Source organism: Procambarus clarkii, chromosome 70 (assembly GCF_040958095.1).
Source record: "Procambarus clarkii isolate CNS0578487 chromosome 70, FALCON_Pclarkii_2.0, whole genome shotgun sequence".
In the NCBI taxonomy this organism is placed as follows: domain Eukaryota; kingdom Metazoa; phylum Arthropoda; class Malacostraca; order Decapoda; family Cambaridae; genus Procambarus; species Procambarus clarkii.
In genome coordinates, this window is record NC_091219.1 from 2,748,839 (window position 1) to 2,772,623 (window position 23,785).

The window sequence follows — 23,785 nt, forward strand, 5'->3', positions numbered from 1 at the left end:
TTTGAATTACCTCCAACAGTGAAAAGAAATGTACGAAAGATTGAGAAAATTCGTGTTAGAATTATTAATATTACTTTTTCGGTCATATTTAATAATATATGTCTACAGGAAAGACTGCTACCAAAATATATTAATATTAAAGCGCACGACCCAGCAGCAAGGAATCAGACTAGAAATAAAAATGAATTTTGGAGAATTGATTTTTGAATTACCTCCAACAGTGAAAAGAAATGTACGAAAGATTGAGAAAATTCGTGTTAGGATTATTAATCTTATTTTTTCGGTCATATTTAATAATATATGTCTACAGGAAAGACTGCTACCAAAATATACTAATATTAGAGCGCACGACCCAGCAGCAAGGAATCAGACTAGAAATAAAAATGAATTTTGGAGAATTGATTTCTGAATTACCTCCAACAGTGAAGCGTAATGTACGAAAGATTGATAAAATTCGTGTTAGAATTATTAATCTTACTTTTTCGGTCATATTTAATAATATATGTCTACAGGAAAGACTGCTACCAAAATATACTAATATTAAAGTGCACGACCCAGCAGCAAGGAATCAGACTAGAAATAAAAATGAATTTTGGAGAATTGATTTTTGAATTACCTCCAACAGTGAAAAGAAATGTACGAAAGATTGAGAAAATTCGTTTTAGAATTATTAATCTTACTTTTTCGGTCATATTTAATAATATATGTCTACAGGAAAGACTGCTACCAAAATATACTAATATTAAAGCGCACGACCCAGCAGCAAGGAATCAGACTAGAAATAAAAATGAATTTTGGAGAATTGATTTCTGAATTACCTCCAACAGTGAAAAGAAATGTACGAAAGATTGAGAAAATTCGTGTTAGAATTATTAATCTTACTTTTTCGGTCATATTTAATAATATATGTCTACAGGAAAGACTGCTACCAAAATATACTAATATTAAAGCGCACGACCCAGAAGCAAGGAATCAGACTAGAAATAAAAAGGAATTTTGATGAATTGATTTTTGAATTACCTCCAACAGTGAAAAGAAATGTACGAAAGATTGAGAAAATTCGTGTTAGAATTATTAATCTTACTTTTTCGGTCATATTTAATAATATATGTCTACAGGAAAGACTGCTACCAAAATATACTAATATTAAAGCGCACGACCCAGAAGCAAGGAATCAGACTAGAAATAAAAAGGAATTTTGGAGAATTGATTTTTGAATTACCTCCAACATTGAAAAGAAATGTACGAAAGATTGAGAAAATTCGTGTTAGAATTATTAATCTTACTTTTTCGGTCATATTTAATAATATATGTCTACAGGAAAGACTGCTACCAAAATATACTAATATTAAAGCGCACGACCCAGAAGCAAGGAATCAGACTAGAAATAAAAAGGAATTTTAGAGAATTGATTTTTGAATTACCTCCAACATTGAAAAGAAATGTACGAAAGATTGACAAAATTCGTGTTAGAATTATTAATCTTACTTTTTCGGTCATATTTAATAATATATGTCTACAGGAAAGACTGCTACCAAAATATACTAATATTAAAGCGCACGACCCAGAAGCAAGGAATCAGACTAGAAATAAAAAGGAATTTTGATGAATTGATTTTTGAATTACCTCCAACAGTGAAAAGAAATGTACGAAAGATTGAGAAAATTCGTGTTAGAATTATTAATATTACTTTTTCGGTCATATTTAATAATATATGTCTACAGGAAAGACTGCTACCAAAATATATTAATATTAAAGCGCACGACCCAGCAGCAAGGAATCAGACTAGAAATAAAAATGAATTTTGGAGAATTGATTTTTGAATTACCTCCAACAGTGAAAAGAAATGTACGAAAGATTGAGAAAATTCGTGTTAGGATTATTAATCTTATTTTTTCGGTCATATTTAATAATATATGTCTACAGGAAAGACTGCTACCAAAATATACTAATATTAGAGCGCACGACCCAGCAGCAAGGAATCAGACTAGAAATAAAAATGAATTTTGGAGAATTGATTTCTGAATTACCTCCAACAGTGAAGCGTAATGTACGAAAGATTGATAAAATTCGTGTTAGAATTATTAATCTTACTTTTTCGGTCATATTTAATAATATATGTCTACAGGAAAGACTGCTACCAAAATATACTAATATTAAAGTGCACGACCCAGCAGCAAGGAATCAGACTAGAAATAAAAATGAATTTTGGAGAATTGATTTTTGAATTACCTCCAACAGTGAAAAGAAATGTACGAAAGATTGAGAAAATTCGTTTTAGAATTATTAATCTTACTTTTTCGGTCATATTTAATAATATATGTCTACAGGAAAGACTGCTACCAAAATATACTAATATTAAAGCGCACGACCCAGCAGCAAGGAATCAGACTAGAAATAAAAATGAATTTTGGAGAATTGATTTCTGAATTACCTCCAACAGTGAAAAGAAATGTACGAAAGATTGAGAAAATTCGTGTTAGAATTATTAATCTTACTTTTTCGGTCATATTTAATAATATATGTCTACAGGAAAGACTGCTACCAAAATATATTAATATTAAAGCGCACGACCCAGCAGCAAGGAATCAGACTAGAAATAAAAATGAATTTTGGAGAATTGATTTTTGAATTACCTCCAACAGTGAAAAGAAATGTACGAAAGATTGAGAAAATTCGTGTTAGGATTATTAATCTTATTTTTTCGGTCATATTTAATAATATATGTCTACAGGAAAGACTGCTACCAAAATATACTAATATTAGAGCGCACGACCCAGCAGCAAGGAATCAGACTAGAAATAAAAATGAATTTTGGAGAATTGATTTCTGAATTACCTCCAACAGTGAAGCGTAATGTACGAAAGATTGATAAAATTCGTGTTAGAATTATTAATCTTACTTTTTCGGTCATATTTAATAATATATGTCTACAGGAAAGACTGCTACCAAAATATACTAATATTAAAGTGCACGACCCAGCAGCAAGGAATCAGACTAGAAATAAAAATGAATTTTGGAGAATTGATTTTTGAATTACCTCCAACAGTGAAAAGAAATGTACGAAAGATTGAGAAAATTCGTTTTAGAATTATTAATCTTACTTTTTCGGTCATATTTAATAATATATGTCTACAGAAAAGACTGCTACCAAAATATACTAATATTAAAGCGCACGACCCAGAAGCAAGGAATCAGACTAGAAATAAAAAGGAATTTTGGAGAATTGATTTTTGAATTACCTCCAACATTGAAAAGAAATGTACGAAAGATTGAGAAAATTCGTGTTAGAATTATTAATCTTACTTTTTCGGTCATATTTAATAATATATGTCTACAGGAAAGACTGCTACCAAAATATACTAATATTAAAGCGCACGACCCAGAAGCAAGGAATCAGACTAGAAATAAAAAGGAATTTTGATGAATTGATTTTTGAATTACCTCCAACAGTGAAAAGAAATGTACGAAAGATTGAGAAAATTCGTGTTAGAATTATTAATCTTACTTTTTCGGTCATATTTAATAATATATGTCTACAGGAAAGACTGCTACCAAAATATACTAATATTAAAGCGCACGACCCAGAAGCAAGGAATCAGACTAGAAATAAAAAGGAATTTTGGAGAATTGATTTTTGAATTACCTCCAACATTGAAAAGAAATGTACGAAAGATTGAGAAAATTCGTGTTAGAATTATTAATCTTACTTTTTCGGTCATATTTAATAATATATGTCTACAGGAAAGACTGCTACCAAAATATACTAATATTAAAGCGCACGACCCAGAAGCAAGGAATCAGACTAGAAATAAAAAGGAATTTTGATGAATTGATTTTTGAATTACCTCCAACAGTGAAAAGAAATGTACGAAAGATTGAGAAAATTCGTGTTAGAATTATTAATATTACTTTTTCGGTCATATTTAATAATATATGTCTACAGGAAAGACTGCTACCAAAATATATTAATATTAAAGCGCACGACCCAGCAGCAAGGAATCAGACTAGAAATAAAAATGAATTTTGGAGAATTGATTTTTGAATTACCTCCAACAGTGAAAAGAAATGTACGAAAGATTGAGAAAATTCGTGTTAGGATTATTAATCTTATTTTTTCGGTCATATTTAATAATATATGTCTACAGGAAAGACTGCTACCAAAATATACTAATATTAGAGCGCACGACCCAGCAGCAAGGAATCAGACTAGAAATAAAAATGAATTTTGGAGAATTGATTTCTGAATTACCTCCAACAGTGAAGCGTAATGTACGAAAGATTGATAAAATTCGTGTTAGAATTATTAATCTTACTTTTTCGGTCATATTTAATAATATATGTCTACAGGAAAGACTGCTACCAAAATATACTAATATTAAAGTGCACGACCCAGCAGCAAGGAATCAGACTAGAAATAAAAATGAATTTTGGAGAATTGATTTTTGAATTACCTCCAACAGTGAAAAGAAATGTACGAAAGATTGAGAAAATTCGTTTTAGAATTATTAATCTTACTTTTTCGGTCATATTTAATAATATATGTCTACAGGAAAGACTGCTACCAAAATATACTAATATTAAAGCGCACGACCCAGCAGCAAGGAATCAGACTAGAAATAAAAATGAATTTTGGAGAATTGATTTCTGAATTACCTCCAACAGTGAAAAGAAATGTACGAAAGATTGAGAAAATTCGTGTTAGAATTATTAATCTTACTTTTTCGGTCATATTTAATAATATATGTCTACAGGAAAGACTGCTACCAAAATATACTAATATTAAAGCGCACGACCCAGAAGCAAGGAATCAGACTAGAAATAAAAAGGAATTTTGATGAATTGATTTTTGAATTACCTCCAACAGTGAAAAGAAATGTACGAAAGATTGAGAAAATTCGTGTTAGAATTATTAATCTTACTTTTTCGGTCAAATTTAATAATATATGTCTACAGGAAAGACTGCTACCAAAATATACTAATATTAAAGCGCACAACCCAGAAGCAAGGAATCAGACTAGAAATAAAAAGGAATTTTGGAGAATTGATTTTTGAATTACCTCCAACAGTGAAAAGAAATGTACGAAAGATTGAGAAAATTCGTGTTAGAATTATTAATCTTACTTTTTCGGTCATATTTAATAATATATGTCTACAGGAAAGACTGCTACCAAAATATACTAATATTAAAGCGAACGACCCAGCAGCAAGGAATCAGACAAGAAATAAAAATGAATTTTGGCGAATTGATTTTTTAATTACCTCCAACAGTGAAAAGAAATGTACGAAAGATTGAGAAAATTCGTGTTAGAATTATTAATCTTACTTTTTCGGTCATATTTATTAATATATGTCAACAGGAAAGACTGCTACCAAAATATACTAATATTAAAGTGCACTACCCAGCAGCAAGGAATCAGACAAGAAATAAAAATGAATTTTGGAGAATTGATTTTTGAATTACCTCCAACAGTGAAAATAAATGTACGAAAGATTGAGAAAATTCGTGTTAGAATTATTAATCTTACTTTTTCGGTCATATTTAATAATATATGTCTACAGGAAAGACTGCTACCAAAATATACTAATATTAAAGCGCACGACCCAGCAACAAGGAATCAGACTACAAATAAAAATGAATTTTAGAGAATTGATTTTTGAATTACCTCCAACAGTGAAAATAAATGTACGAAAGATTGAGAAAATTCGTGTTAGAATTATTAATATTACTTTTTCGGTCATATTTAATAATATATGTCTACAGGAAAGACTGCTACCAAAATATATTAATATTAAAGCGCACGACCCAGCAGCAAGGAATCAGACTAGAAATAAAAATGAATTTTGGAGAATTGATTTTTGAATTACCTCCAACAGTGAAAAGAAATGTACGAAAGATTGAGAAAATTCGTGTTAGAATTATTAATCTTACTTTTTCTATCATATTTAATAATATATGTCTACAGGAAAGACTGCTACCAAAATATACTAATATTAAAGCGCACGACCCAGCAGCAAGGAATCAGACTAGAAATAAAAATGAATTTTGGAGAATTGATTTTTTAATTACCTCCAACAGTGAAAAGAAATGTACGAAAGAAGGAGAAAATTCGTGTTAGAATTATTAATCTTATTTTTTCGGTCATATTTAATAATATATGTCTACAGGACAGACTGCTACCAAAATATACTAATATTAAAGCGCACGACCCAGCAGCAAGGAATCAGACTAGAAATAAAAATGAATTTTGGAGAATTGATTTTTTAATTACCTCCAAAAGTGAAAAGAAATGTACGAAAGAAGGAGAAAATTCGTGTTAGAATTATTAATCTTATTTTTTCGGTCATATTTAATAATATATGTCTACAGGAAAGACTGCTACCAAAATATACTAATATTAGAGCGCACGACCCAGCAGCAAGGAATCAGACTAGAAATAAAAATGAATTTTGGAGAATTGATTTCTGAATTACCTCCAACAGTGAAAAGAAATGTACGAAAGATTGAGAAAATTCGTGTTAGAATTATTAATCTTACTTTTTCGGTCATATTTAATAATATATGTCTACAGGAAAGACTGCTACCAAAATATACTAATATTAAAGCGCACGACCCAGAAGCAAGGAATCAGACTAGAAATAAAAAGGAATTTTGGAGAATTGATTTTTGAATTACCTCCAACATTGAAAAGAAATGTACGAAAGATTGAGAAAATTCGTGTTAGAATTATTAATCTTACTTTTTCGGTCATATTTAATAATATATGTCTACAGGAAAGACTGCTACCAAAATATACTAATATTAAAGCGCACGACCCAGCAGCAAGGAATCAGACAAGAAATAAAAATGAATTTTGGCGAATTGATTTTTTAATTACCTCCAACAGTGAAAAGAAATGTACGAAAGATTGAGAAAATTCGTGTTAGAATTATTAATCTTACTTTTTCGGTCATATTTATTAATATATGTCAACAGGAAAGACTGCTACCAAAATATACTAATATTAAAGCGCACTACCCAGCAGCAAGGAATCAGACTAGAAATAAAAATGAATTTTGGAGAATTGATTTTTGAATTACCTCCAACAGTGAAAATAAATGTACGAAAGATTGAGAAAATTCGTGTTAGAATTATTAATCTTACTTTTTCGGTCATATTTAATAATATATGTCTACAGGAAAGACTGCTACCAAAATATACTAATATTAAAGCGCACGACCCAGCAACAAGGAATCAGACTACAAATAAAAATGAATTTTAGAGAATTGATTTTTGAATTACCTCCAACAGTGAAAATAAATGTACGAAAGATTGAGAAAATTCGTGTTAGAATTATTAATCTTACTTTTTCGGTCATATTTAATAATATATGTCTACAGGAAAGACTGCTACCAAAATATACTAATATTAAAGCGCACGACCCAGCAGCAAGGAATCAGACTAGAAATAAAAATGAATTTTGGAGAATTGATTTTTTAATTACCTCCAACAGTGAAAAGAAATGTACGAAAGAAGGAGAAAATTCGTGTTAGAATTATTAATCTTATTTTTTCGGTCATATTTAATAATATATGTCTACAGGAAAGACTGCTACCAAAATATACTAATATTAGAGCGCACGACCCAGCAGCAAGGAATCAGACTAGAAATAAAAATGAATTTTGGAGAATTGATTTCTGAATTACCTCCAACAGTGAAAAGAAATGTACGAAAGATTGAGAAAATTCGTGTTAGAATTATTAATCTTACTTTTTCGGTCATATTTAATAATATATGTCTACAGGAAAGACTGCTACCAAAATATACTAATATTAAAGCGCACGACCCAGAAGCAAGGAATCAGACTAGAAATAAAAAGGAATTTTGGAGAATTGATTTTTGAATTACCTCCAACATTGAAAAGAAATGTACGAAAGATTGAGAAAATTCGTGTTAGAATTATTAATCTTACTTTTTCGGTCATATTTAATAATATATGTCTACAGGAAAGACTGCTACCAAAATATACTAATATTAAAGCGCACGACCCAGAAGCAAGGAATCAGACTAGAAATAAAAAGGAATTTTGATGAATTGATTTTTGAATTACCTCCAACAGTGAAAAGAAATGTACGAAAGATTGAGAAAATTCGTGTTAGAATTATTAATCTTACTTTTTCGGTCAAATTTAATAATATATGTCTACAGGAAAGACTGCTACCAAAATATACTAATATTAAAGCGCACAACCCAGAAGCAAGGAATCAGACTAGAAATAAAAAGGAATTTAGGAGAATTGATTTTTGAATTACCTCCAACAGTGAAAAGAAATGTACGAAAGATTGAGAAAATTCGTGTTAGAATTATTAATCTTACTTTTTCGGTCATATTTAATAATATATGTCTACAGGAAAGACTGCTACCAAAATATACTAATATTAAAGCGCACGACCCAGCAACAAGGAATCAGACTACAAATAAAAATGAATTTTAGAGAATTGATTTTTGAATTACCTCCAACAGTGAAAATAAATGTACGAAAGATTGAGAAAATTCGTGTTAGAATTATTAATCTTACTTTTTCTATCATATTTAATAATATATGTCTACAGGAAAGACTGCTACCAAAATATACTAATATTAAAGCGCACGACCCAGCAGCAAGGAATCAGACTAGAAATAAAAATGAATTTTGGAGAATTGATTTTTTAATTACCTCCAACAGTGAAAAGAAATGTACGAAAGAAGGAGAAAATTCGTGTTAGAATTATTAATCTTATTTTTTCGGTCATGTTTAATAATATATGTCTACAGGAAAGACTGCTACCAAAATATACTAATATTAGAGCGCACGACCCAGCAGCAAGGAATCAGACTAGAAATAAAAATGAATTTTGGAGAATTGATTTCTGAATTACCTCCAACAGTGAAAAGAAATGTACGAAAGATTGAGAAAATTCGTGTTAGAATTATTAATCTTACTTTTTCGGTCATATTTAATAATATATGTCTACAGGAAAGACTGCTACCAAAATATACTAATATTAAAGCGCACGACCCAGCAGCAAGGAATCAGACTAGAAATAAAAATGAATTTTGGAGATCTGATTTTTTAATTACCTCCAACAGTGAAAAGAAATGTACGAAAGAAGGAGAAAATTCGTGTTAGAATTATTAATCTTATTTTTTCGGTCATATTTAATAATATATGTCTACAGGAAAGACTGCTACCAAAATATACTAATATTAGAGCGCACGACCCAGCAGCAAGGAATCAGACTAGAAATAAAAATGAATTTTGGAGAATTGATTTCTGAATTACCTCCAACAGTGAAAAGAAATGTACGAAAGATTGAGAAAATTCGTGTTAGAATTATTAATCTTACTTTTTCGGTCATATTTAATAATATATGTCTACAGGAAAGACTGCTACCAAAATATACTAATATTAAAGCGCACGACCCAGAAGCAAGGAATCAGACTAGAAATAAAAAGGAATTTTGGAGAATTGATTTTTGAATTACCTCCAACATTGAAAAGAAATGTACGAAAGATTGAGAAAATTCGTGTTAGAATTATTAATCTTACTTTTTCGGTCATATTTAATAATATATGTCTACAGGAAAGACTGCTACCAAAATATACTAATATTAAAGCGCACGACCCAGAAGCAAGGAATCAGACTAGAAATAAAAAGGAATTTTGATGAATTGATTTTTGAATTACCTCCAACAGTGAAAAGAAATGTACGAAAGATTGAGAAAATTCGTGTTAGAATTATTAATCTTACTTTTTCGGTCAAATTTAATAATATATGTCTACAGGAAAGACTGCTACCAAAATATACTAATATTAATGCGCACAACCCAGAAGCAAGGAATCAGACTAGAAATAAAAAGGAATTTTTGAGAATTGATTTTTGAATTACCTCCAACAGTGAAAAGAAATGTACGAAAGATTGAGAAAATTCGTGTTAGAATTATTAATCTTACTTTTTCGGTCATATTTAATAATATATGTCTACAGGAAAGACTGCTACCAAAATATACTAATATTAAAGCGCACGACCCAGCAGCAAGGAATCAGACAAGAAATAAAAATGAATTTTGGCGAATTGATTTTTTAATTACCTCCAACAGTGAAAAGAAATGTACGAAAGATTGAGAAAATTCGTGTTAGAATTATTAATCTTACTTTTTCGGTCATATTTATTAATATATGTCAACAGGAAAGACTGCTACCAAAATATACTAATATTAAAGCGCACTACCCAGCAGCAAGGAATCAGACTAGAAATAAAAATGAATTTTGGAGAATTGATTTTTGAATTACCTCCAACAGTGAAAATAAATGTACGAAAGATTGAGAAAATTCGTGTTAGAATTATTAATCTTACTTTTTCGGTCATATTTAATAATATATGTCTACAGGAAAGACTGCTACCAAAATATACTAATATTAAAGCGCACGACCCAGCAACAAGGAATCAGACTACAAATAAAAATGAATTTTAGAGAATTGATTTTTGAATTACCTCCAACAGTGAAAATAAATGTACGAAAGATTGAGAAAATTCGTGTTAGAATTATTAATCTTACTTTTTCGGTCATATTTAATAATATATGTCTACAGGAAAGACTGCTACCAAAATATACTAATATTAAAGCGCACGACCCAGCAGCAAGGAATCAGACTAGAAATAAAAATGAATTTTGGAGAATTGATTTTTAATTACCTCCAACAGTGAAAAGAAATGTACGAAAGAAGGAGAAAATTCGTGTTAGAATTATTAATCTTATTTTTTCGGTCATATTTAATAATATATGTCTACAGGAAAGACTGCTACCAAAATATACTAATATTAGAGCGCACGACCCAGCAGCAAGGAATCAGACTAGAAATAAAAATGAATTTTGGAGAATTGATTTCTGAATTACCTCCAACAGTGAAAAGAAATGTACGAAAGATTGAGAAAATTCGTGTTAGAATTATTAATCTTACTTTTTCGGTCATATTTAATAATATATGTCTACAGGAAAGACTGCTACCAAAATATACTAATATTAAAGCGCACGACCCAGAAGCAAGGAATCAGACTAGAAATAAAAAGGAATTTTGGAGAATTGATTTTTGAATTACCTCCAACATTGAAAAGAAATGTACGAAAGATTGAGAAAATTCGTGTTAGAATTATTAATCTTACTTTTTCGGTCATATTTAATAATATATGTCTACAGGAAAGACTGCTACCAAAATATACTAATATTAAAGCGCACGACCCAGAAGCAAGGAATCAGACTAGAAATAAAAAGGAATTTTGATGAATTGATTTTTGAATTACCTCCAACAGTGAAAAGAAATGTACGAAAGATTGAGAAAATTCGTGTTAGAATTATTAATCTTACTTTTTCGGTCATATTTAATAATATATGTCTACAGGAAAGACTGCTACCAAAATATACTAATATTAAAGCGCACGACCCAGAAGCAAGGAATCAGACTAGAAATAAAAAGGAATTTTGGAGAATTGATTTTTGAATTACCTCCAACATTGAAAAGAAATGTACGAAAGATTGAGAAAATTCGTGTTAGAATTATTAATCTTACTTTTTCGGTCATATTTAATAATATATGTCTACAGGAAAGACTGCTACCAAAATATACTAATATTAAAGCGCACGACCCAGAAGCAAGGAATCAGACTAGAAATAAAAAGGAATTTTGATGAATTGATTTTTGAATTACCTCCAACAGTGAAAAGAAATGTACGAAAGATTGAGAAAATTCGTGTTAGAATTATTAATATTACTTTTTCGGTCATATTTAATAATATATGTCTACAGGAAAGACTGCTACCAAAATATATTAATATTAAAGCGCACGACCCAGCAGCAAGGAATCAGACTAGAAATAAAAATGAATTTTGGAGAATTGATTTTTGAATTACCTCCAACAGTGAAAAGAAATGTACGAAAGATTGAGAAAATTCGTGTTAGGATTATTAATCTTATTTTTTCGGTCATATTTAATAATATATGTCTACAGGAAAGACTGCTACCAAAATATACTAATATTAGAGCGCACGACCCAGCAGCAAGGAATCAGACTAGAAATAAAAATGAATTTTGGAGAATTGATTTCTGAATTACCTCCAACAGTGAAGCGTAATGTACGAAAGATTGATAAAATTCGTGTTAGAATTATTAATCTTACTTTTTCGGTCATATTTAATAATATATGTCTACAGGAAAGACTGCTACCAAAATATACTAATATTAAAGTGCACGACCCAGCAGCAAGGAATCAGACTAGAAATAAAAATGAATTTTGGAGAATTGATTTTTGAATTACCTCCAACAGTGAAAAGAAATGTACGAAAGATTGAGAAAATTCGTTTTAGAATTATTAATCTTACTTTTTCGGTCATATTTAATAATATATGTCTACAGGAAAGACTGCTACCAAAATATACTAATATTAAAGCGCACGACCCAGCAGCAAGGAATCAGACTAGAAATAAAAATGAATTTTGGAGAATTGATTTCTGAATTACCTCCAACAGTGAAAAGAAATGTACGAAAGATTGAGAAAATTCGTGTTAGAATTATTAATCTTACTTTTTCGGTCATATTTAATAATATATGTCTACAGGAAAGACTGCTACCAAAATATACTAATATTAAAGCGCACGACCCAGAAGCAAGGAATCAGACTAGAAATAAAAAGGAATTTTGATGAATTGATTTTTGAATTACCTCCAACAGTGAAAAGAAATGTACGAAAGATTGAGAAAATTCGTGTTAGAATTATTAATCTTACTTTTTCGGTCAAATTTAATAATATATGTCTACAGGAAAGACTGCTACCAAAATATACTAATATTAAAGCGCACAACCCAGAAGCAAGGAATCAGACTAGAAATAAAAAGGAATTTTGGAGAATTGATTTTTGAATTACCTCCAACAGTGAAAAGAAATGTACGAAAGATTGAGAAAATTCGTGTTAGAATTATTAATCTTACTTTTTCGGTCATATTTAATAATATATGTCTACAGGAAAGACTGCTACCAAAATATACTAATATTAAAGCGAACGACCCAGCAGCAAGGAATCAGACAAGAAATAAAAATGAATTTTGGCGAATTGATTTTTTAATTACCTCCAACAGTGAAAAGAAATGTACGAAAGATTGAGAAAATTCGTGTTAGAATTATTAATCTTACTTTTTCGGTCATATTTATTAATATATGTCAACAGGAAAGACTGCTACCAAAATATACTAATATTAAAGTGCACTACCCAGCAGCAAGGAATCAGACAAGAAATAAAAATGAATTTTGGAGAATTGATTTTTGAATTACCTCCAACAGTGAAAATAAATGTACGAAAGATTGAGAAAATTCGTGTTAGAATTATTAATCTTACTTTTTCGGTCATATTTAATAATATATGTCTACAGGAAAGACTGCTACCAAAATATACTAATATTAAAGCGCACGACCCAGCAACAAGGAATCAGACTACAAATAAAAATGAATTTTAGAGAATTGATTTTTGAATTACCTCCAACAGTGAAAATAAATGTACGAAAGATTGAGAAAATTCGTGTTAGAATTATTAATATTACTTTTTCGGTCATATTTAATAATATATGTCTACAGGAAAGACTGCTACCAAAATATATTAATATTAAAGCGCACGACCCAGCAGCAAGGAATCAGACTAGAAATAAAAATGAATTTTGGAGAATTGATTTTTGAATTACCTCCAACAGTGAAAAGAAATGTACGAAAGATTGAGAAAATTCGTGTTAGAATTATTAATCTTACTTTTTCTATCATATTTAATAATATATGTCTACAGGAAAGACTGCTACCAAAATATACTAATATTAAAGCGCACGACCCAGCAGCAAGGAATCAGACTAGAAATAAAAATGAATTTTGGAGAATTGATTTTTTAATTACCTCCAACAGTGAAAAGAAATGTACGAAAGAAGGAGAAAATTCGTGTTAGAATTATTAATCTTATTTTTTCGGTCATATTTAATAATATATGTCTACAGGACAGACTGCTACCAAAATATACTAATATTAAAGCGCACGACCCAGCAGCAAGGAATCAGACTAGAAATAAAAATGAATTTTGGAGAATTGATTTTTTAATTACCTCCAAAAGTGAAAAGAAATGTACGAAAGAAGGAGAAAATTCGTGTTAGAATTATTAATCTTATTTTTTCGGTCATATTTAATAATATATGTCTACAGGAAAGACTGCTACCAAAATATACTAATATTAGAGCGCACGACCCAGCAGCAAGGAATCAGACTAGAAATAAAAATGAATTTTGGAGAATTGATTTCTGAATTACCTCCAACAGTGAAAAGAAATGTACGAAAGATTGAGAAAATTCGTGTTAGAATTATTAATCTTACTTTTTCGGTCATATTTAATAATATATGTCTACAGGAAAGACTGCTACCAAAATATACTAATATTAAAGCGCACGACCCAGAAGCAAGGAATCAGACTAGAAATAAAAAGGAATTTTGGAGAATTGATTTTTGAATTACCTCCAACATTGAAAAGAAATGTACGAAAGATTGAGAAAATTCGTGTTAGAATTATTAATCTTACTTTTTCGGTCATATTTAATAATATATGTCTACAGGAAAGACTGCTACCAAAATATACTAATATTAAAGCGCACGACCCAGAAGCAAGGAATCAGACTAGAAATAAAAAGGAATTTTGATGAATTGATTTTTGAATTACCTCCAACAGTGAAAAGAAATGTACGAAAGATTGAGAAAATTCGTGTTAGAATTATTAATATTACTTTTTCGGTCATATTTAATAATATATGTCTACAGGAAAGACTGCTACCAAAATATATTAATATTAAAGCGCACGACCCAGCAGCAAGGAATCAGACTAGAAATAAAAATGAATTTTGGAGAATTGATTTTTGAATTACCTCCAACAGTGAAAAGAAATGTACGAAAGATTGAGAAAATTCGTGTTAGAATTATTAATCTTACTTTTTCTATCATATTTAATAATATATGTCTACAGGAAAGACTGCTACCAAAATATACTAATATTAAAGCGCACGACCCAGCAGCAAGGAATCAGAATAGAAATAAAAATGAATTTTGGAGAATTGATTTTTTAATTACCTCCAACAGTGAAAAGAAATGTACGAAAGAAGGAGAAAATTCGTGTTAGAATTATTAATCTTATTTTTTCGGTCATATTTAATAATATATGTCTACAGGAAAGACTGCTACCAAAATATACTAATATTAGAGCGCACGACCCAGCAGCAAGGAATCAGACTAGAAATAAAAATGAATTTTGGAGAATTGATTTCTGAATTACCTCCAACAGTGAAAAGAAATGTACGAGAGATTGAGAAAATTCGTGTTAGAATTATTAATCTTACTTTTTCGGTCATATTTAATAATATATGTCTACAGGAAAACTGCTACCAAAATATACTAATATTAAAGTGCACGACCCAGAAGCAAGGAATCAGACTAGAAATAAAAAGGAATTTTGGAAAATTGATTTTTGAATTACCTCCAACAGTGAAAAGAAATGTACGAAAGATTGAGAAAATTCGTGTTAGAATTATTAATCTTACTTTTTCGGTCATATTCAATAATATATGTCTACAGGAAAGACTGCTACCAAAATATACTAATATTAAAGCGCACGACCCAGCAGCAAGGAATCAGACTAGAAATAAAAATGAATTTTGGAGAATTGATTTTTTAATTACCTCCAACAGTGAAAAGAAATGTACGAAAGATTGAGAAAATTCGTGTTAGAATTATTAATCTTATTTTTTCGGTCATATTTAATAATATATGTCTACAGGAAAGACTGCTACCAAAATATACTAATATTAGAGCGCACGACCCAGCAGCAAGGAATCAGACTAGAAATAAAAATGAATTTTGGAGAATTGATTTCTGAATTACCTCCAACAGTAAAAAGAAATGTACGAAAGATTGAGAAAATTCGTGTTAGAATTATTAATCTTACTTTTTCGGTCATATTTAATAATATATGTCTACAGGAAAGACTGCTACCAAAATATACTAATATTAAAGTGCACGACCCAGCAGCAAGGAATCAGACTAGAAATAAAAATGAATTTTGGAGAATTGATTTTTGAATTACCTCCAACAGTGAAAAGAAATGTACGAAAGATTGAGAAAATTCGTTTTAGAATTATTAATCTTACTTTTTCGGTCATATTGAATAATATATGTCTACAGGAAAGACTGCTACCAAAATATACTAATATTCAAGCGCACGACCCAGCAGCAAGGAATCAGACTAGAAATAAAAATGAATTTTGGAGAATTGATTTCTGAATTACCTCCAACAGTGAAAAGAAATGTACGAAAGATTGAGAAAATTCGTGTTAGAATTATTAATATTACTTTTTCGGTCATATTTAATAAAATATGTCTACAGGAAAGACTGCTACCAAAATATATTAATATTAAAGCGCACGACCCAGCAGCAAGGAATCAGACTAGAAATAAAAATGAATTTTGGAGAATTGATTTTTGAATTACCTCCAACAGTGAAAAGAAATGTACGAAAGATTGAGAAAATTCGTGTTAGAATTATTAATCTTACTTTTTCTATTATATTTAATAATATATGTCTACAGGAAAGACTGCTACCAAAATATACTAATATTAAAGCGCACGACCCAGCAGCAAGGAATCAGACTAGAAATAAAAATGAATTTTGGAGAATTGATTTTTTAATTACCTCCAACAGTGAAAAGAAATGTACGAAAGAAGGAGAAAATTCGTGTTAGAATTATTAATCTTATTTTTTCGGTCATGTTTAATAATATATGTCTACAGGAAAGACTGCTACCAAAATATACTAATATTAGAGCGCACGACCCAGCAGCAAGGAATCAGACTAGAAATAAAAATGAATTTTGGAGAATTGATTTCTGAATTACCTCCAACAGTGAAAAGAAATGTACGAAAGATTGAGAAAATTCGTGTTAGAATTATTAATCTTACTTTTTCGGTCATATTTAATAATATATGTCTACAGGAAAACTGCTACCAAAATATACTAATATTAAAGTGCACGACCCAGAAGCAAGGAATCAGACTAGAAATAAAAAGGAATTTTGGAGAATTGATTTTTGAATTACCTCCAACAGTGAAAAGAAATGTACGAAAGATTGAGAAAATTCGTGTTAGAATTATTAATCTTACTTTTTCGGTCATATTTAATAATATATGTCTACAGGAAAGACTGCTACCAAAATATACTAATATTAAAGCGCACGACCCAGCAGCAAGGAATCAGACTAGAAATAAAAATGAATTTTGGAGATCTGATTTTTTAATTACCTCCAACAGTGAAAAGAAATGTACGAAAGAAGGAGAAAATTCGTGTTAGAATTATTAATCTTATTTTTTCGGTCATATTTAATAATATATGTCTACAGGAAAGACTGCTACCAAAATATACTAATATTAGAGCGCACGACCCAGCAGCAAGGAATCAGACTAGAAATAAAAATGAATTTTGGAGAATTGATTTCTGAATTACCTCCAACAGTGAAAAGAAATGTACGAAAGATTGAGAAAATTCGTGTTAGAATTATTAATCTTACTTTTTCGGTCATATTTAATAATATATGTCTACAGGAAAGACTGCTACCAAAATATACTAATATTAAAGCGCACGACCCAGAAGCAAGGAATCAGACTAGAAATAAAAAGGAATTTTGGAGAATTGATTTTTGAATTACCTCCAACATTGAAAAGAAATGTACGAAAGATTGAGAAAATTCGTGTTAGAATTATTAATCTTACTTTTTCGGTCATATTTAATAATATATGTCTACAGGAAAGACTGCTACCAAAATATACTAATATTAAAGCGCACGACCCAGAAGCAAGTAATCAGACTAGAAATAAAAAGGAATTTTGATGAATTGATTTTTGAATTACCTCCAACAGTGAAAAGAAATGTACGAAAGATTGAGAAAATTCGTGTTAGAATTATTAATCTTACTTTTTCGGTCAAATTTAATAATATATGTCTACAGGAAAGACTGCTACCAAAATATACTAATATTAAAGCGCACAACCCAGAAGCAAGGAATCAGACTAGAAATAAAAAGGAATTTTTGAGAATTGATTTTTGAATTACCTCCAACAGTGAAAAGAAATGTACGAAAGATTGAGAAAATTCGTGTTAGAATTATTAATCTTACTTTTTCGGTCATATTTAATAATATATGTCTACAGGAAAGACTGCTACCAAAATATACTAATATTAAAGCGCACGACCCAGCAGCAAGGAATCAGACAAGAAATAAAAATGAATTTTGGCGAATTGATTTTTTAATTACCTCCAACAGTGAAAAGAAATGTACGAAAGATTGAGAAAATTCGTGTTAGAATTATTAATCTTACTTTTTCGGTCATATTTATTAATATATGTCAACAGGAAAGACTGCTACCAAAATATACTAATATTAAAGCGCACTACCCAGCAGCAAGGAATCAGACTAGAAATAAAAATGAATTTTGGAGAATTGATTTTTGAATTACCTCCAACAGTGAAAATAAATGTACGAAAGATTGAGAAAATTCGTGTTAGAATTATTAATCTTACTTTTTCGGTCATATTTAATAATATATGTCTACAGGAAAGACTGCTACCAAAATATACTAATATTAAAGCGCACGACCCAGCAACAAGGAATCAGACTACAAATAAAAATGAATTTTAGAGAATTGATTTTTGAATTACCTCCAACAGTGAAAATAAATGTACGAAAGATTGAGAAAATTCGTGTTAGAATTATTAATCTTACTTTTTCGGTCATATTTAATAATATATGTCTACAGGAAAGACTGCTACCAAAATATACTAATATTAAAGCGCACGACCCAGCAGCAAGGAATCAGACTAGAAATAAAAATGAATTTTGGAGAATTGATTTTTTAATTACCTCCAACAGTGAAAAGAAATGTACGAAAGAAGGAGAAAATTCGTGTTAGAATTATTAATCTCATTTTTTCGGTCATATTTAATAATATATGTCTACAGGAAAGACTGCTACCAAAATATACTAATATTAGAGCGCACGACCCAGCAGCAAGGAATCAGACTAGAAATAAAAATGAATTTTGGAGAATTGATTTCTGAATTACCTCCAACAGTGAAAAGAAATGTACGAAAGATTGAGAAAATTCGTGTTAGAATTATTAATCTTACTTTTTCGGTCATATTTAATAATATATGTCTACAGGAAAGACTGCTACCAAAATATACTAATATTAAAGCGCACGACCCAGAAGCAAGGAATCAGACTAGAAATAAAAAGGAATTTTGGAGAATTGATTTTTGAATTACCTCCAACATTGAAAAGAAATGTACGAAAGATTGAGAAAATTCGTGTTAGAATTATTAATCTTACTTTTTCGGTCATATTTAATAATATATGTCTACAGGAAAGACTGCTACCAAAATATACTAATATTAAAGCGCACGACCCAGAAGCAAGGAATCAGACTAGAAATAAAAAGGAATTTTGATGAATTGATTTTTGAATTACCTCCAACAGTGAAAAGAAATGTACGAAAGATTGAGAAAATTCGTGTTAGAATTATTAATCTTACTTTTTCGGTCAAATTTAATAATATATGTCTACAGGAAAGACTGCTACCAAAATATACTAATATTAAAGCGCACAACCCAGAAGCAAGGAATCAGACTAGAAATAAAAAGGAATTTAGGAGAATTGATTTTTGAATTACCTCCAACAGTGAAAAGAAATGTACGAAAGATTGAGAAAATTCGTGTTAGAATTATTAATCTTACTTTTTCGGTCATATTTAATAATATATGTCTACAGGAAAGACTGCTACCAAAATATACTAATATTAAAGCGCACGACCCAGCAACAAGGAATCAGACTACAAATAAAAATGAATTTTAGAGAATTGATTTTTGAATTACCTCCAACAGTGAAAATAAATGTACGAAAGATTGAGAAAATTCGTGTTAGAATTATTAATCTTACTTTTTCTATCATATTTAATAATATATGTCTACAGGAAAGACTGCTACCAAAATATACTAATATTAAAGCGCACGACCCAGCAGCAAGGAATCAGACTAGAAATAAAAATGAATTTTGGAGAATTGATTTTTTAATTACCTCCAACAGTGAAAAGAAATGTACGAAAGAAGGAGAAAATTCGTGTTAGAATTATTAATCTTATTTTTTCGGTCATGTTTAATAATATATGTCTACAGGAAAGACTGCTACCAAAATATACTAATATTAGAGCGCACGACCCAGCAGCAAGGAATCAGACTAGAAATAAAAATGAATTTTGGAGAATTGATTTCTGAATTACCTCCAACAGTGAAAAGAAATGTACGAAAGATTGAGAAAATTCGTGTTAGAATTATTAATCTTACTTTTTCGGTCATATTTAATAATATATGTCTACAGGAAAGACTGCTACCAAAATATACTAATATTAAAGCGCACGACCCAGCAGCAAGGAATCAGACTAGAAATAAAAATGAATTTTGGAGATCTGATTTTTTAATTACCTCCAACAGTGAAAAGAAATGTACGAAAGAAGGAGAAAATTCGTGTTAGAATTATTAATCTTATTTTTTCGGTCATATTTAATAATATATGTCTACAGGAAAGACTGCTACCAAAATATACTAATATTAGAGCGCACGACCCAGCAGCAAGGAATCAGACTAGAAATAAAAATGAATTTTGGAGAATTGATTTCTGAATTACCTCCAACAGTGAAAAGAAATGTACGAAAGATTGAGAAAATTCGTGTTAGAATTATTAATCTTACTTTTTCGGTCATATTTAATAATATATGTCTACAGGAAAGACTGCTACCAAAATATACTAATATTAAAGCGCACGACCCAGAAGCAAGGAATCAGACTAGAAATAAAAAGGAATTTTGGAGAATTGATTTTTGAATTACCTCCAACATTGAAAAGAAATGTACGAAAGATTGAGAAAATTCGTGTTAGAATTATTAATCTTACTTTTTCGGTCATATTTAATAATATATGTCTACAGGAAAGACTGCTACCAAAATATACTAATATTAAAGCGCACGACCCAGAAGCAAGGAATCAGACTAGAAATAAAAAGGAATTTTGATGAATTGATTTTTGAATTACCTCCAACAGTGAAAAGAAATGTACGAAAAATTGAGAAAATTCGTGTTAGAATTATTAATCTTACTTTTTCGGTCAAATTTAATAATATATGTCTACAGGAAAGACTGCTACCAAAATATACTAATATTAAAGCGCACAACCCAGAAGCAAGGAATCAGACTAGAAATAAAAAGGAATTTTTGAGAATTGATTTTTGAATTACCTCCAACAGTGAAAAGAAATGTACGAAAGATTGAGAAAATTCGTGTTAGAATTATTAATCTTACTTTTTCGGTCATATTTAATAATATATGTCTACAGGAAAGACTGCTACCAAAATATACTAATATTAAAGCGCACGACCCAGCAGCAAGGAATCAGACAAGAAATAAAAATGAATTTTGGCGAATTGATTTTTTAATTACCTCCAACAGTGAAAAGAAATGTACGAAAGATTGAGAAAATTCGTGTTACAATTATTAATCTTACTTTTTCGGTCATATTTATTAATATATGTCAACAGGAAAGACTGCTACCAAAATATACTAATATTAAAGCGCACTACCCAGCAGCAAGGAATCAGACTAGAAATAAAAATGAATTTTGGAGAATTGATTTTTGAATTACCTCCAACAGTGAAAATAAATGTACGAAAGATTGAGAAAATTCGTGTTAGAATTATTAATCTTACTTTTTCGGTCATATTTAATAATATATGTCTACAGGAAAGACTGCTACCAAAATATACTAATATTAAAGCGCACGACCCAGCAACAAGGAATCAGACTACAAATAAAAATGAATTTTAGAGAATTGATTTTTGAATTACCTCCAACAGTGAAAATAAATGTACGAAAGATTGAGAAAATTCGTGTTAGAATTATTAATCTTACTTTTTCGGTCATATTTAATAATATATGTCTACAGGAAAGACTGCTACCAAAATATACTAATATTAAAGCGCACGACCCAGCAGCAAGGAATCAGACTAGAAATAAAAATGAATTTTGGAGAATTGATTTTTTAATTACCTCCAACAGTGAAAAGAAATGTACGAAAGAAGGAGAAAATTCGTGTTAGAATTATTAATCTTATTTTTTCGGTCATATTTAATAATATATGTCTACAGGAAAGACTGCTACCAAAATATACTAATATTAGAGCGCACGACCCAGCAGCAAGGAATCAGACTAGAAATAAAAATGAATTTTGGAGAATTGATTTCTGAATTACCTCCAACAGTGAAAAGAAATGTACGAAAGATTGAGAAAATTCGTGTTAGAATTATTAATCTTACTTTTTCGGTCATATTTAATAATATATGTCTACAGGAAAGACTGCTACCAAAATATACTAATATTAAAGCGCACGACCCAGAAGCAAGGAATCAGACTAGAAATAAAAAGGAATTTTGGAGAATTGATTTTTGAATTACCTCCAACATTGAAAAGAAATGTACGAAAGATTGAGAAAATTCGTGTTAGAATTATTAATCTTACTTTTTCGGTCATATTTAATAATATATGTCTACAGGAAAGACTGCTACCAAAATATACTAATATTAAAGCGCACGACCCAGAAGCAAGGAATCAGACTAGAAATAAAAAGGAATTTTGATGAATTGATTTTTGAATTACCTCCAACAGTGAAAAGAAATGTACGAAAGATTGAGAAAATTCGTGTTAGAATTATTAATCTTACTTTTTCGGTCAAATTTAATAATATATGTCTACAGGAAAGACTGCTACCAAAATATACTAATATTAAAGCGCACAACCCAGAAGCAAGGAATCAGACTAGAAATAAAAAGGAATTTAGGAGAATTGATTTTTGAATTACCTCCAACAGTGAAAAGAAATGTACGAAAGATTGAGAAAATTCGTGTTAGAATTATTAATCTTACTTTTTCGGTCATATTTAATAATATATGTCTACAGGAAAGACTGCTACCAAAATATACTAATATTAAAGCGAACGACCCAGCAGCAAGGAATCAGACAAGAAATAAAAATGAATTTTGGCGAATTGATTTTTTAATTACCTCCAACAGTGAAAAGAAATGTACGAATGATTGAGAAAATTCGTGTTAGAATTATTAATCTTACTTTTTCGGTCATATTTATTAATATATGTCAACAGGAAAGACTGCTACCAAAATATACTAATATTAAAGCGCACTACCCAGCTGCAAGGAATCAGACTAGAAATAAAAATGAATTTTGGAGAATTGATTTTTGAATTACCTCCAACAGTGAAAATAAATGTACGAAAGATTGAGAAAATTCGTGTTAGAATTATTAATCTTACTTTTTCGGTCATATTTAATAATATATGTCTACAGGAAAGACTGCTACCAAAATATACTAATATTAAAGCGCACGACCCAGCAACAAGGAATCAGACTACAAATAAAAATGAATTTTAGAGAATTGATTTTTGAATTACCTCCAACAGTGAAAATAAATGTACGAAAGATTGAGAAAATTCGTGTTAGAATTATTAATATTATTTTTTCGGTCATATTTAATAATATATGTCTACAGGAAAGACTGCTACCAAAATATATTAATATTAAAGCGCACGACCCAG